Genomic DNA, 13,400 nt, shown 5'->3' on the forward strand with positions numbered 1-13,400 from the left:
TTACTCTAGAGATAGGATGCCACCAATTTGTTGTTGAATTTGTATTTAACAGGTGGCAGATTCTTGCATAGTGTTCCTTTGAATACATGTAATACCAGATAATCAATATTCTAATAGTGATATTTTAGCACAATGTCTTTTTGTTGTTGCAACTTTATTACCTACCAAGTTATGGTACTGATGCCCATTTAAGCACTGTATTGTGCATGTCTGTGGAGACCGATGTAAAGGTCAGTGTAATTGTGCAGCTGTATTGTCAGCAGCTGGAGAGAGATGTGGACCGAAAACACTGTTGAGATGAAAGAAAATGAGAGGTTTGGACACTGGATGAATGACAAAAGGAAAAAACGATGCACCAGGAAATGTTGGTGTCACATGTGGCCTTCGGTTTGTTTGCTTTTCAGCGTGCAGAAAAGCGAGCGTAGATACCGTTTCATTTTCCTCCTTTACCACCCATGTGGACGTCTCCTAGATTGAGATACCTCCCTCCACTGCACACAGTCAATGTACCCTCATGTAGGACAAACCCAGCACAATCAGTTGGACCACAGCCTATTCAGATGTGTTGAGATTGGAGAAAGCTCACTTTGGCAGTTTTGCTTTGGCTGAATAAAAGAATGGCGATGACTGATAATGAGGATTAAATGCATGTTTCTTGGGTGGCATTTTTCTGCCGTTTCTTAATTGATATGCACAAACAAAAGATTTCTTTGAAATGCTTTATGGAATCCCCGATGGCCCTTGAAAAGATTAAAAGCACTTTAGGTGTAGTGAGAATACCAGTTCATGTCACATGATGAGACAGTACGGCTGAAATATGTGGATGAAAATCCAGCTTTCTCCCAGCTGTTCCAAAAACAAACAAAAGAAGAAGCCGGGCACATGAGACATTGTGTTAAACAAGTTTGCGGGGATGTGCGTAAGGCTTTGCTGAAAAGCATCAGCAATCATCTTAGCCACATCCATCCAAACCAGTGGAAAATAAATGATATGAGGACGTGCTGACATGTTGAAGTTTACGCTAATTCTCATTTTGGCTCATGCTCCACTGCTCTGGCCACAGAGGAGGATCTTCGCTCTCATCTGGCTAACCGTGCAGCCCCGAAGTGCAGGCCAGCTCAGTTGGGTCATTACAGAAATAAATCCAGCTCACAGCAACAGTAATTGCTGAACGGGTAACATTGGAGTAGAGCCTTTTAACTGTATTCAGGAGGCCGACTCACTTATGATGCAGAAGGATTTGAGTTGAATTAGAGGGATTGTCACATATTTCATATTTTGCAGCAAAATTTATTTTATATACTTCTGTTTCTCGTGAACATTGACTTAAGATTGATCCGATCTAATTAAACTATTTTGATGTAAAAGCAGTATGCAAAACCAGATTTCTGGCCTACTTTATAAACTGAGTCTATGGTTTTATATTTTATATATATAATTTATATATTTTTCTATTGCACAAATGAAAAATAATAATAATATTTAGCGATGCAAACAACAATATTAGAATTTTCTCTTGAAATTCTTCTCTGTCTACCTGAGAAGTGGGATTACCCCTCACCTGCATGCAGTGTTGATCCTCTAATCCCCTGGATCTGAAGATAAACAGACAGACTCTCGGATATAGAGAGGGACACTCACAATATTTGGTTAGGAGATACAGACTGGAGGAGGGTTACTCACCTGAGCTCTGGGAATGGCTTTTGTGTGGCCGGACAGGTCAACAACATATCCATTTTCACTAGCGGATGGGAATGTGTTTGCTCAGGCCTATCTCCGGTCTCATGGACGCTGTTTCCTCCTGAATGGATAATCTATAGTTGATAGCATCTCGCATCAGTTTTTCCCCTCGATCAAACCGAAAGGGACCTGTTTTATTTTAGATTTTATTTATAACTAATGCTGCTTTAACTGCTTTTAAGTGAGTCTAGATGGGATCATTAAATCAGAGTTTGCCCCCCACCCCCCATACTTACCAAAACCTCATTAGCTGGAGGTTGTGGTGAGAAGATATTCCTTTCCTGTTGAGGGCAGGTCAGCACCTGTCACAGCTGGTAAAGCTCTTCTCTCAGCAGTGTCTCATCTCCTGCTTTATCTTCTCTTTACTCAGATAAGACAGTCTTACACCGATATGTGAGAAACTTATATTGCCATCTTACTGGGTGAAATGAGAGAAAAGAGATGCACGGACAAACAGGAGAGTTAATTGGAATGCTGAAATGAAAAAGGCACAGTAATCTATGTTACACGTGAGAGAGCTGAAAGACGGCACTCTGTTGTCGCTGTGTTCGATTTTACTTTTTTCTTAGCCTCCAAATTGATTCTTTCCTAGCCATCTTAGCGGCATGCCTCTAGTGATGTTTGCCAGTCGCTCTGCTACTTTGGGCTGGAGCAAAATATCTCTAAAATCTTTTGGATGGATTATACTGTGCCTATGCTCTTAAAATTCTTTAGCATTTCCTCGCACAGGTTTATGTTCCCTTGCAATATGTTTTTCATTCCCCCTGTTCCACTGAGAAAGTTAGAGCTGTATTATGTTATATCATCATATATTATGTAGCAGTCTGCTGCTGGTCCTGACCACAATTCAACTGGGTGCACCCTCGACTGTGCAGCTATTGGATGACATAGCTTTGGCTGTTGCTGTCACTGTGATTGTGGCTGCAGAGGTGGATGTGCTTTGGTTGTTCTGATTATGGCTGTGACACAGTTTATGAGGGATGTAGCACAAGCTACATGTAGGGGTTTTGTGTGTGTGTGTGTGTGTGTGTGTGTGTGTGTGTGGTTGTGCTAGCTGAGCATTGTTGTGAAGCTACTGTATTCCTGAACTCCGGTTGCTGTTATATCCAATAGAAGCACTGCAGATTCAAGCCTTCAGCTGCAGCTGTGCTCACACTCAGTGGCTGTCTACTGTCAAAGCTGCTGGCTGTTTGAAAGGAGTAGTAATCAATAAATGCATTATGGAAAGTGTCATTTCATCTCTCCTTTCTTTCGCAGAGTTTTCTCCAAAACTGGCAGCAGTGGAGGACTCGTGATTTCCAAACGGCAAAAAAATTAAACAGACACTGGCTGTATGCAGTGCACTGTGGCACTAAGAAGCCCCAAGAAACCCACCAGAAAGCGCGCTGGAAGGGCATCCGAGTGGGTAAGTTATCATGCCTTATGTATCACAGGGTCATCAACTATCAGCTCTGTGGAGTTTTTTAACAGGTGAGAATTTCAATTTTATGACCACATATCTGCAAGGTTAATTATATTCCCATCCACCAACATAGCTTAAATGAATGGTGAACATGGTAAACCTGGTAAAAAAAAGTCTGCATTTTTTTTTTCATTATACTATTGTCATGTTAGTATGCTGACATTAACATTCACCTAAGGCTCACAGAGTTACTGATGTGGTTAATTAGTTGTGTATTAATGTTCAAATCACCACCAAAAGGAACCATCCTTTAATCCATGTTTTAATACCTTGAATAGCTCAGTTGTTAACAGCTGATAAAGTAACTAGATGAAACTTAACATTGTGAAACATGTTAAAAAGGTGAAAAAAAGGTCCCTGCATGGTAATCGTTTACTTTAATTGCTTCAACATTGGGCGCTAGGCAGTTTTGTTCTCTTAAAATTACTGAAGGGAGATTTGCTCCGCATGATTGATTGCTGCAATGACAGCATCGGGCATGATTACGATTAATAAGTCATTTCATTACAATCTTTTAAGGTGAGGTGAGGTTAGAAAATTAGCAAACAGAGCCCCGGGTGTTACAAAACACAGAGGTAGGACTGACAGCCTGTCAGAATGAGACTCGGTAATTACAGCTCTCATCTACCCCGGGGGAAGAAGAAAGCACAGAGCAGACTGTTGCTTTTGTCTAATTACTTTGTCAGGACATGATGGGCATTCCCACATCTATCAGTCATGTATGACAGCAGACACCCACTGACTGATGCCTCGACTTTTCTCGCGTGTTTTCTTTCTATTGCAAGAAAATGTCTCTGCTACTGGTTATCAAAGACCGCAAACTTACATTATGAAGCTTAACTGGGCCTCAACAGCTATTAAAGCTCATTTGCAGTATCAGCATAGTATTTTGCAAATTATACACAGTCTGCTCTGGATCTTGCAGACGATAAGGACTCTCCCTGGAGATTGGGGAAATGGCTCAATTTGGGCCTTTCAGACGCACTCACAGGGAGCTGTGCTTGTGCCTTCAGTCGCCAGCCTCGCCAGCCCGCCTTTTATATGGCAGTTAGCTGTGCAGTATCTCTACCTAAGATCAGAAAGCACCAACAAAGAGTCAGCGTTCACATCGGCAGATAGACCCCGGAGCTGGGAGGGGGACCGCTGTGTTCAGACTTGGAGTTGTTGGAGTTGGGCAAGAATGCCTCTTCGGTGCCAAGTTTTATTTTGGTGTAGGTCCATTGCAAGAGCAATCTCTGAGTGTGTGGCATTGTGGAGGACATCCAAATGGTTAAGATGGTATTCCCTGATTGTTATTGAGACCTGAACCCCACCGTTCCTGCAATGATCTCTATCAGCAAGCACTCCTTGAAGCACACAGCTATTCATTAAAGATGGTTATCGGCGGGTCTGAGGCGAGAGCAGGGTTTTCAGGGGCAGTCAACGAGGCGAGATCATCGGGTATCATCTGAGGCTGGCTCAGCTCTACGTCTGTCTACATGTTCCTCCACAATTAAGACAACTTCAAACAGTCTCCCAGGTATCCTTTTTAGCTCCTTAGATGTCTCTGAGAGAGAAAGAGAGAGAGAGAGAAGGGGAGCTAATGAGTTTGTACTCATAAAGCGCACACGGATACCAAATTGCCCAATGTCCCATAACAAATAAACACAAAATACCTCGCAGATGCAACAAAAGATCAAGGCAGGGCTGCTTGGAATTAAACATGCTCGGCTCCCTTTGGACGCAGCGTAGCGTGAAGCTGCTATTATCTCTGTGAATGTCATATCTAGACCCTATATTTTCCATGACTGAGTAGTCTGCCTATCTTGCAGCTGGAAATCTGCGAGATGTGTTCATACAGCTGCTCGTGCATCAGTGTGGTTTAACTGCATCTCGTCTCTGTTGGTTACTTTCATGGTCGAGTGATTGCATGTTTAAGTTTGAGCATGGGGTCATGTATTTTGCAGGGATATGTTACCAAAAGTCTGAAAGCATTATCAGTCTCTCAACGTTATGTCTTCTTTGACCTCGGAGGAATGACTTAGAATAGTGTTTGTGCGTAACTCTGTTCTATGAGCAGCTCGTGCACTCTCACTGACCTAATGAAGCAGCAAACACTTCCTGGTTCATTACTTCAGGCAGTAAGACAGAAAAGAATGTGTGTTCAGAGCTGTACGGTGGCTGATTTGAGCAGTAGAGGGCTCCCTTTTCCCTCTGAGCTTTAAATTTGACCCCGGTCACTTTCAAAGCAGGAATCACATAAATAGAAGTACCTAGACTTTCGCTATTCAGGCTTTAACTTAAATGTATCCACTAAACTCATATTATTAATACTACATACAAGACCACAATCCTCAGAGAGCGCAGGTTTCTTAAAATAACATGCATTTCATGATTGGCAGTTTTTTTTTTTTTATTCATTTGTACGTCATTTGTGTTTCAGCTCTGTGCCTGAGAACTATTTCTCAAACCCGGTTATCTGTTTCGATTTAATGGGATGCTTGCCAGATTGGAGTTCCCCCACCATTAATCTTACTGTGGGTCTGAGTGACAGACCGGATTATCAACTAAAACTTTCAGCCACTTGAGACTGCTACTGATGTTTGGCTTTCGAGAAGAAGAAAGAGTGGGAAACAATTCTTCTGCAGGAAGAGAACAGATGCCGGTGTAACCTAAGCATGGTGGAAACCCTCAGCAGCCCTGTTGCATTATCTGGACAAACTAATATTTACCCCGAGACAGAGCAAACACACTCCTTTACTCTGGCTTTATTCACTGCTCTGGCATTGTTGACGGATTAACTCTAATGATGAAAATCTAGCCTATCTTCTCAGTTTGATCTGAAGGCTTCACTTCTGAGAGAGGCGTGCATCAATCACTTGCAAGTGAATTTACCAGAAACAGTTAAAACACAAGAAAACTCACTACAAAACTGGTAAAAGTTCACACCAAACCTTAGCCTATATATGAACACATTTGAGACAATTGCTGATCAGCTGCTTTACCATCAATGTGTGCATTATTAAGGAGACGTTCTCCCGCAGCGATGGAAACAAAATCAACAACAGTCTGTTTCTTTTTCTTTTTTTCTTCTTTTTAGCTGGGTTCGGAGGGGAGATTTGCAGCAGTCAGAACATGAAAAAGCCAAGTAACGAGTTGGTTTGAAGTCAGACCACAGTGCGGTGAATCTGCGTTTGAGTCAGGTCTGCTTTAAATAAAAACTGATTTGCCTCCCCCCCTAAATTTAGTCTCCAAAATTACACACTCTTCTGAGCATTGTTGGAATGCACAGGACTTGAAGGTCCTCCATTCTCACCAGAGTGTAATGAGAAACTGCTTGTTGAGGACGCCGGTCATAAAGGCAAACACCTGCGATGATGAGACCAAGGGAATCAATCTTCCTTTATCCCCCCATCAACACCGAATAGAGAAACTAGATTCTCCTGACCTACCCGTTAGCTTCATGCGATGAAAGGAGAGACAACTGCTTTTGCTGCTTGAGCCAAGAGGACGGATGGATGTGGGGAGAAGCCTAAGACCTGAAAATGTTCCCCCTGAATACTGAAGAAAAACACAAAGTAGAACATGCAAAAAACATGATGGATGCAGGACCCTATGTGAATCACTGTCCTGCTGTTAAAGGTCTTGCCTTGCCCGTTTGCAGTTTAAGGAAAATTAAAAACATACACCTGAAAACACCCTTACTATGGCTCTTTTACTAGACAATTCATTGTTCTGATGAAGCACATTGTCTGTAATAATGTAGTGGAGCCTGCTCAAGAACATGGGCAAAAATCTAATACCTAATATATTTGGAGGAGACGACTACATGAAAATGGGGGTCGTGTCCCCCTTGTCTGCTGTCGGAATTATTCTCAAGAAGATCCTGATTTTATAATCACATATTTTATTTAACTGGAATTAAAGTGGCAATATACCAGTGTAAAAATACAAGTACAGCATTATGATTGAATTGTTAATAGTGATGCATCAATTCACACGTAGAATTTCTCTTCTAGCTCGTTGAAGTTGAGCTAGTTTTAACCTGAAATAGAAATGCCCTCTTCGAAAGGGTCACAAGATAAATCTGAGGGGTCATGAGGTGATTAATGAAATATAGAAGAAGAAAAAGACGTTTCATGATCTTTCTAATCTAATCTTTCTTTTTGTGAAATATAAGATGATTCTACTTCTCTGGGACTCAACCAGTTTTTTTAAATAGAACTTGGTTCGAAGTTGTTCCCCTTTAAATGTCCAGTGAGTAGGATTTTAATTTTGGCATCTAGAGTTGAGGTTGTAGATTGTAACCAGCTGAAGAGTCCTTAAATCATGCTTCCCTATGGTGGCTGCATGAAACAAAAAAGAAGCTAAAGCCCCTCTCTAGAGCCAGTGTTCAGCTGGTCTGTTCTGGGCTACTGTACACTGCAAAATGGTGACGTCAAAATTAGCAAGTAAAATAGACTAATAATTTAAAGTTGTTTTTTTATTTATTTATTCATCTTTTTTTAGCTCATACCACCTTAATTTTATAGTCTCCCTTACTTGGTAATGCTGAGGTCACTGGTTTCCTGACTTTTTTAAAGTGAAGTCAACTTTTAAACTTTACAGTGTAGACGATGATGTGCTGTAAGTTTACTTTTAATTGATGTAATCAATTTCCACAATTTTTTTGAAAGTAAAGTCACTCTGTCATAGATCAGTTTTGCCTTCCATGGCAGACTCCGTGGAAGAAGACTTATAAATATATATGATATGATATAAAATGCTGTTTCTAAGGTAGTTTCGGGTGAAACTAAGGTCAACATACAGCAAGAGGCAGCGTTTCCCCCGGTCACTCTCACCAGGTAACAAAACAAAAACAAAACAAGAACCTGGAGAGGAACTACAGAAAAAGGCAGAATTAAAATCTTAACAGTCAGTTTCCAGGTGAACATGTCAGATTACAGGTATGAATCAGTGATGGACAGGAAGTTACATGTAAAACTACGCAGAGTGACTTCAATCTCTGAACGTCCCTACAGCCTAAAGAGGCACTGTAGAACTTTTTACAGTTTTAAACCTTCGTACAGTTTTAAAAATCCACATCAGAGCCTTTTCAGACTGACAGTACTTTACTTTTTGTAGAGATTTTAAAGGAATGTGTGTGATTTACTCGACTGGTGGATTAAATGTTGCTACGGTCATCAGTTGGCTCCAGAAATATCAGTTGGTTGAACTTATTATTTTATTAATTCTGACATAATTTGCACTGAAATATCATTTGTGCTCCATTTTGACAGTTTTTTGAGTGTTTTTTTTACTTTCAGACGAGTCAAAGAATTTTAAACTCTCGTTTACATGTTGGGGAAATTAATTAGAAACATTGTTTCACCCGGGTGAAAAATTAGTAAAATTATGATCAATTTCTGGCTCAAAATCTTTGTCAATCCTACACACTGGACCTTTAACTTCAAGATCATCATGTGTTTTCTAATGTAAAATCTGTCATAAAAAGTGCTGTTAAGTAATATTTCTCTCTAAAATATAGTTGAGCTGAAGGGTAAAATAGCACCTCAAAATTATAACTAATTCATCTCTGCTATTGGCTGATTTTTTCTCAGTTCATACAAATACATGGACATGAACTGTGTATGCAGGAAATTTGCTGTTCGTTCGTTAAACAAGCTGGTGAAAATGAATTTTCAATTTTCAAAATAAAGTTTTTGAACGTAGACTGACCCAACCTGCTGCGCTGTGAAATCACATTGTATCCGATCAACGCGGAGGGGCTTCACCTTGTTTTTCTCAGCGTGTTTTCATTGGGTCACCCAGTCAGTTTGGCAGGAACAAACTTTTCTTTGGGAGAAATGTAAGCCTTCCTCCAAGAATTTCCCTGTTTGCATTTGCAGGTGGACCCAGGATGGCATGATGGTGTATCCATACAGAGTCTTGTTTTTAATGGACAAAGACTCAGCATTCTTTGGCACGTATCGGCCACCGCGCGAAACCTCGACAAATTCATGCCTGTGTTTATTTGTTTTTTCTTCCATGTGACAGACAGACAGCCTTGGATTTCACTTATAGAGCCGCCGAGACCTTGTTAACTCAGTAATGGATAGCCCTGGTGTACAGGGAGACATCCTTTTCATTCTTGCACCGCTGAGAGCAGGAAGAGGAGACAAGCACTTCCTCTATCACTCTGACACTCACCTTTTGTCTCTCTCAGCCAGCTAGACACCAAGAGCAGGTTTCTGTGCAACAGAGATGCTTAATGGCTTTTCTTTGTCATTTCCCACGAAGAAACAACAAATGTTCTTCCTCATTGTGAGATTTACTTTGGGATAAACAAGACTGTGCAGTTACACCATATACAGCAAACTTCTAGACACTTTTACACCTGAAAATGAAAAATAACACTTTTACATGACATCTGAAAACCTTTTTCTTAATTTAAACATCCTTCAAATGTCCAAGAACGACTTCGACAAAAAGTAGCCCTTCAGCTGCGTTGTGTGCCGCCAGTCAAAACATACATGCCCCCTTTACTAAGCTACTAAAATACTCCTCAACCAGAGAACAAAAAATGATTGTGTTTCTCATTAGGGTTTCACACCGTGACAGAGTATTGGAGCTGAAAGACAGAGGGCTCGCTAGACAATTGAATGTAGTTTAAGCATTTCTGCAGAGGCCCACCTTGCCATTGTGGCTTGGAAGTGTGACTGGTGGTTGACGCAGTCTGCAGTGGAGGGTGATGACTGAGAGGATCTCCAGTACAGAGACACCACCCACATAGCTTTGTATTCTGTCTGCAGGACGATGACACATTTAATAAAATTATATATATATATATATATATATATATATATATATATATATATATATATATATATATATATATATATATATATATATATATATGTATATATGTATATATATATATATATATATATATATATATATATATATATATATGTGTATGTTTATATATATAGATGTGTGTATGTATTATAAGACACATATATTTATCTTTGTGTATTCTTTACTGCATTTCTGCAATACATTTTACTGAAATAAAATGTATTTGCACGATGTTATATAATCATCTAATTATTTATATAGGTGAGTGTTTTGCGTCATTTGGCTTTGAATGAATTATTGACAGAATTGACACAATGACACAGTTTTAAAATACAGAATGATAGACTAGTCTGTAATCATGCACATGCACACACATGGCAAGACGCAGTGAGTCTCGCACAACATCACTCTGGTCTTAAGTGACAACAAAAACACAATTAAGATTTTTTTAGATTTTTCTCTAGGCTATATTTGTGTATGTTTGGTGTTGAGGTAGTCCAATAGTGACAGACAGTAATTAACTTTGATATTGTAATACTTCCATAATTGTATATTGACTGCACTATTAAAAGGGTCATATGTAGCTGTACTGTGAATACATTTTTATCCCTCCCAAACCTGAATATTTATTAATATATTCTATAAATCAGCCTTTACAGACAGTAGCATGGTTTTATTGCTTTAATCATTTTTTACATAGTGACCTTTGACATATGCACAATCAAGTGTTTTCCACGACAAACTTATGGTAAATAGTGTATTATCATTTATGATATATAGAACATAAGATCGGCCAATGAAATATGATGTATTAATATAGAGAACAATGTAGTTGTTTGAATAAGATATCACTTTTCTACACTTTGACAATCTACAACAAAAAAATACATTCACGCTAACTCATCATCCAATACAATAATCTAAAAATATACAAAATCCAACACTATGAATCTACATAATGTCAACTTTATGTTTTGTTGTTCTGTGCTTTTACAGGTAAAGATTAGGTAAAGATTTGCATGATGGACTTCCACTTATGATGAAAAAACACAACATTGTGGCATTTGTATTTCTACTTAGAAGAAGAAGAAAAAAAATTAATTCCACTTCAGCTCTGCAGTATACAGCTCTCCGGTTTACTATTATAATAGGCAGGGCAGAATTATTTAGTTATTACATGTGTGTTTATGAGCTGCTGAGGCCATTTTTCCATCTGTCAGCATTCAAACACAAAGCCCACATTAGCAGGCTGGTCGGCCATATAGTTTGCATTTCATTGAATTCCTCATGAAAATATAAACCTCAGTTTGAACAGCACAACCTTAGGCTGCTTTACTGTTGTACAGATGCAAATAATAACTCAAACGCTGAGTATTGCTTACAAGCACTTCTTCCTCATGCGCACGCGATGTCACGTTGTCTTTTGGTGACCTCTGCATTGGCGTGATGTCATTTGTTCTGGCTTGTGGTGCCGCAGTCCCTCTGCAGTGGAGAGGCTACATTAGACCCTTCATTCAGTTTCAAGCCATGTTTTCGCCATGCCAAATTAACAGCCACCCTTTGGGTCAATGCTGCGTGCGAGTGTTGAGATGCGAGAGGCGTGTCTGAGTGAAAAGCACCAATACCAGCAACGTGCATGGTTCTCCACAACTGACTCCGCTTCGTGTTCTTCAAAGGGCCCCTCTTCCTCCCTCTCTGTCTCCTACTGCTGGTTTAGCTACAGCCGACTGCTCAACAGACCGGACCTCTCTGCTCACTTACAGTCCAAACAGAAATATTTGCGGTTTAAGCCTGATGATACTGTCAATATGGGAAAGGTCAAACAGTTATGTATATGTTTTATTTCATCCCGGATGTTGCTGAAGTCAATAGGTCATGTAAGTTTGTGTTGATTTAGACTGGAGCCTGTCTTGGTTATCGGCCAACAAGTTCCTTAAAAATCAGACAACCGATAGGGGCTGGCAGGTCTGACTGGCGCTGTTGTCACAAACGCTAAGGGAGTGGCAGCAGGAGGACATGGTAAAAAGCTTGATAAATGACAGTCAGCGTTGTTTACCTTTCAGCCTTTGTTGCACTATCTCTCCGACTGCCTTCATGGCGACAGCTTCACTCCTGGTCCTGCTGAACCCATGCAGCGTTCAACAGAGCAACAGGTTCTGCATGTTTTAGACCTGTACTACACACCAGCGTGCTCTGCTTCCTGTTATCTCATCTGAATGCTGAAGTGATCCCAGCGTAACCTCTACACACTCAGTGATTATTTGCTCGTAACAAACTGGACCTGTTTTAGACTCCGGTCACAATCAGACTAAGTATCTACGTTGGCATGATGAGTCAAACGCAATCCTGTTTGCTAAACTGTATTTATTAACACATTTCCATTGAGATCAAAATATACATTGTGAAAGAGAGTAATTTAGTTAAAATTATGGATATAAAAATCATTACAGGATAAGTTAATCATCACACAGATACTGCATGGTAGTACCACACACACACACACACACACAGAAATATATAATAACTCATGTTCAACAATATATAAATAGTGATAATCTCTGAGTCTTTTTATTACTTCATTCTTGTAGGACAAAATGTTTTTAACCTCCACTATGAAGGTTTTTTTTTTCCATCTGTGCCTGTTTGTTGAATGGTTGGTTTGTCAGCAGGATTACACAAAAACTACTTCACTGATTTCAACAAAACTTGGATGGAGGATGGGTCTCAGCCAATGATAGACCCCACCAACTTTGAATACAAATCTGGGATCACTTTCTTTACCAGTGCATTTTTTATTCATTTATTTATTGACATTTTGGTAATTTCTCTGGGAAATAAATCATGAATTGTATTGATTAGTGAGTACAATTTGATATGAATCCTGATAAAAATCAACAACAGAAGGAAGGAATACAAGTCCATCTGCATTGTTTTTCGTCTTAGTGGTTCGGTGTTCCAGATCTGGTGTGCTTTGTTAAGCAGTTATGGGTGGTTTGTAATTTAGAGTGATACAGAGCTTTAGAGTTTCATATTGGATTAGGCCTTGGACTGGCAGAGGTATGTGCTCTGCTGAGTGGCATTCTGATTTATTTACATTTCTAAATAAATTATTTCATCTAATAACCCATGGCAAAAAGGTCTGCGTTGAGCTCACAGTACAATCACACAATGTGAGAAACTTTTTTCTTACTTTTCCGACCTGCTCTGTCTCTTGGAATCTGTCGCAGTCCTTCTTATTCAGCCCCAAGACAATTCATTTGTTGAAACTAAACAGCTCTTCTTTTGAGCATGTTAAAGATACAATTATCAGTTCATGAAATTGGTGGTGATTTTGATGTACTATGTTAAACAAGAAAGGATTTGACTTCCTGACCCCTGATGA

This window comes from Acanthopagrus latus, chromosome 16 (genome assembly GCF_904848185.1).
Source record: "Acanthopagrus latus isolate v.2019 chromosome 16, fAcaLat1.1, whole genome shotgun sequence".
Taxonomy (NCBI): domain Eukaryota; kingdom Metazoa; phylum Chordata; class Actinopteri; order Spariformes; family Sparidae; genus Acanthopagrus; species Acanthopagrus latus.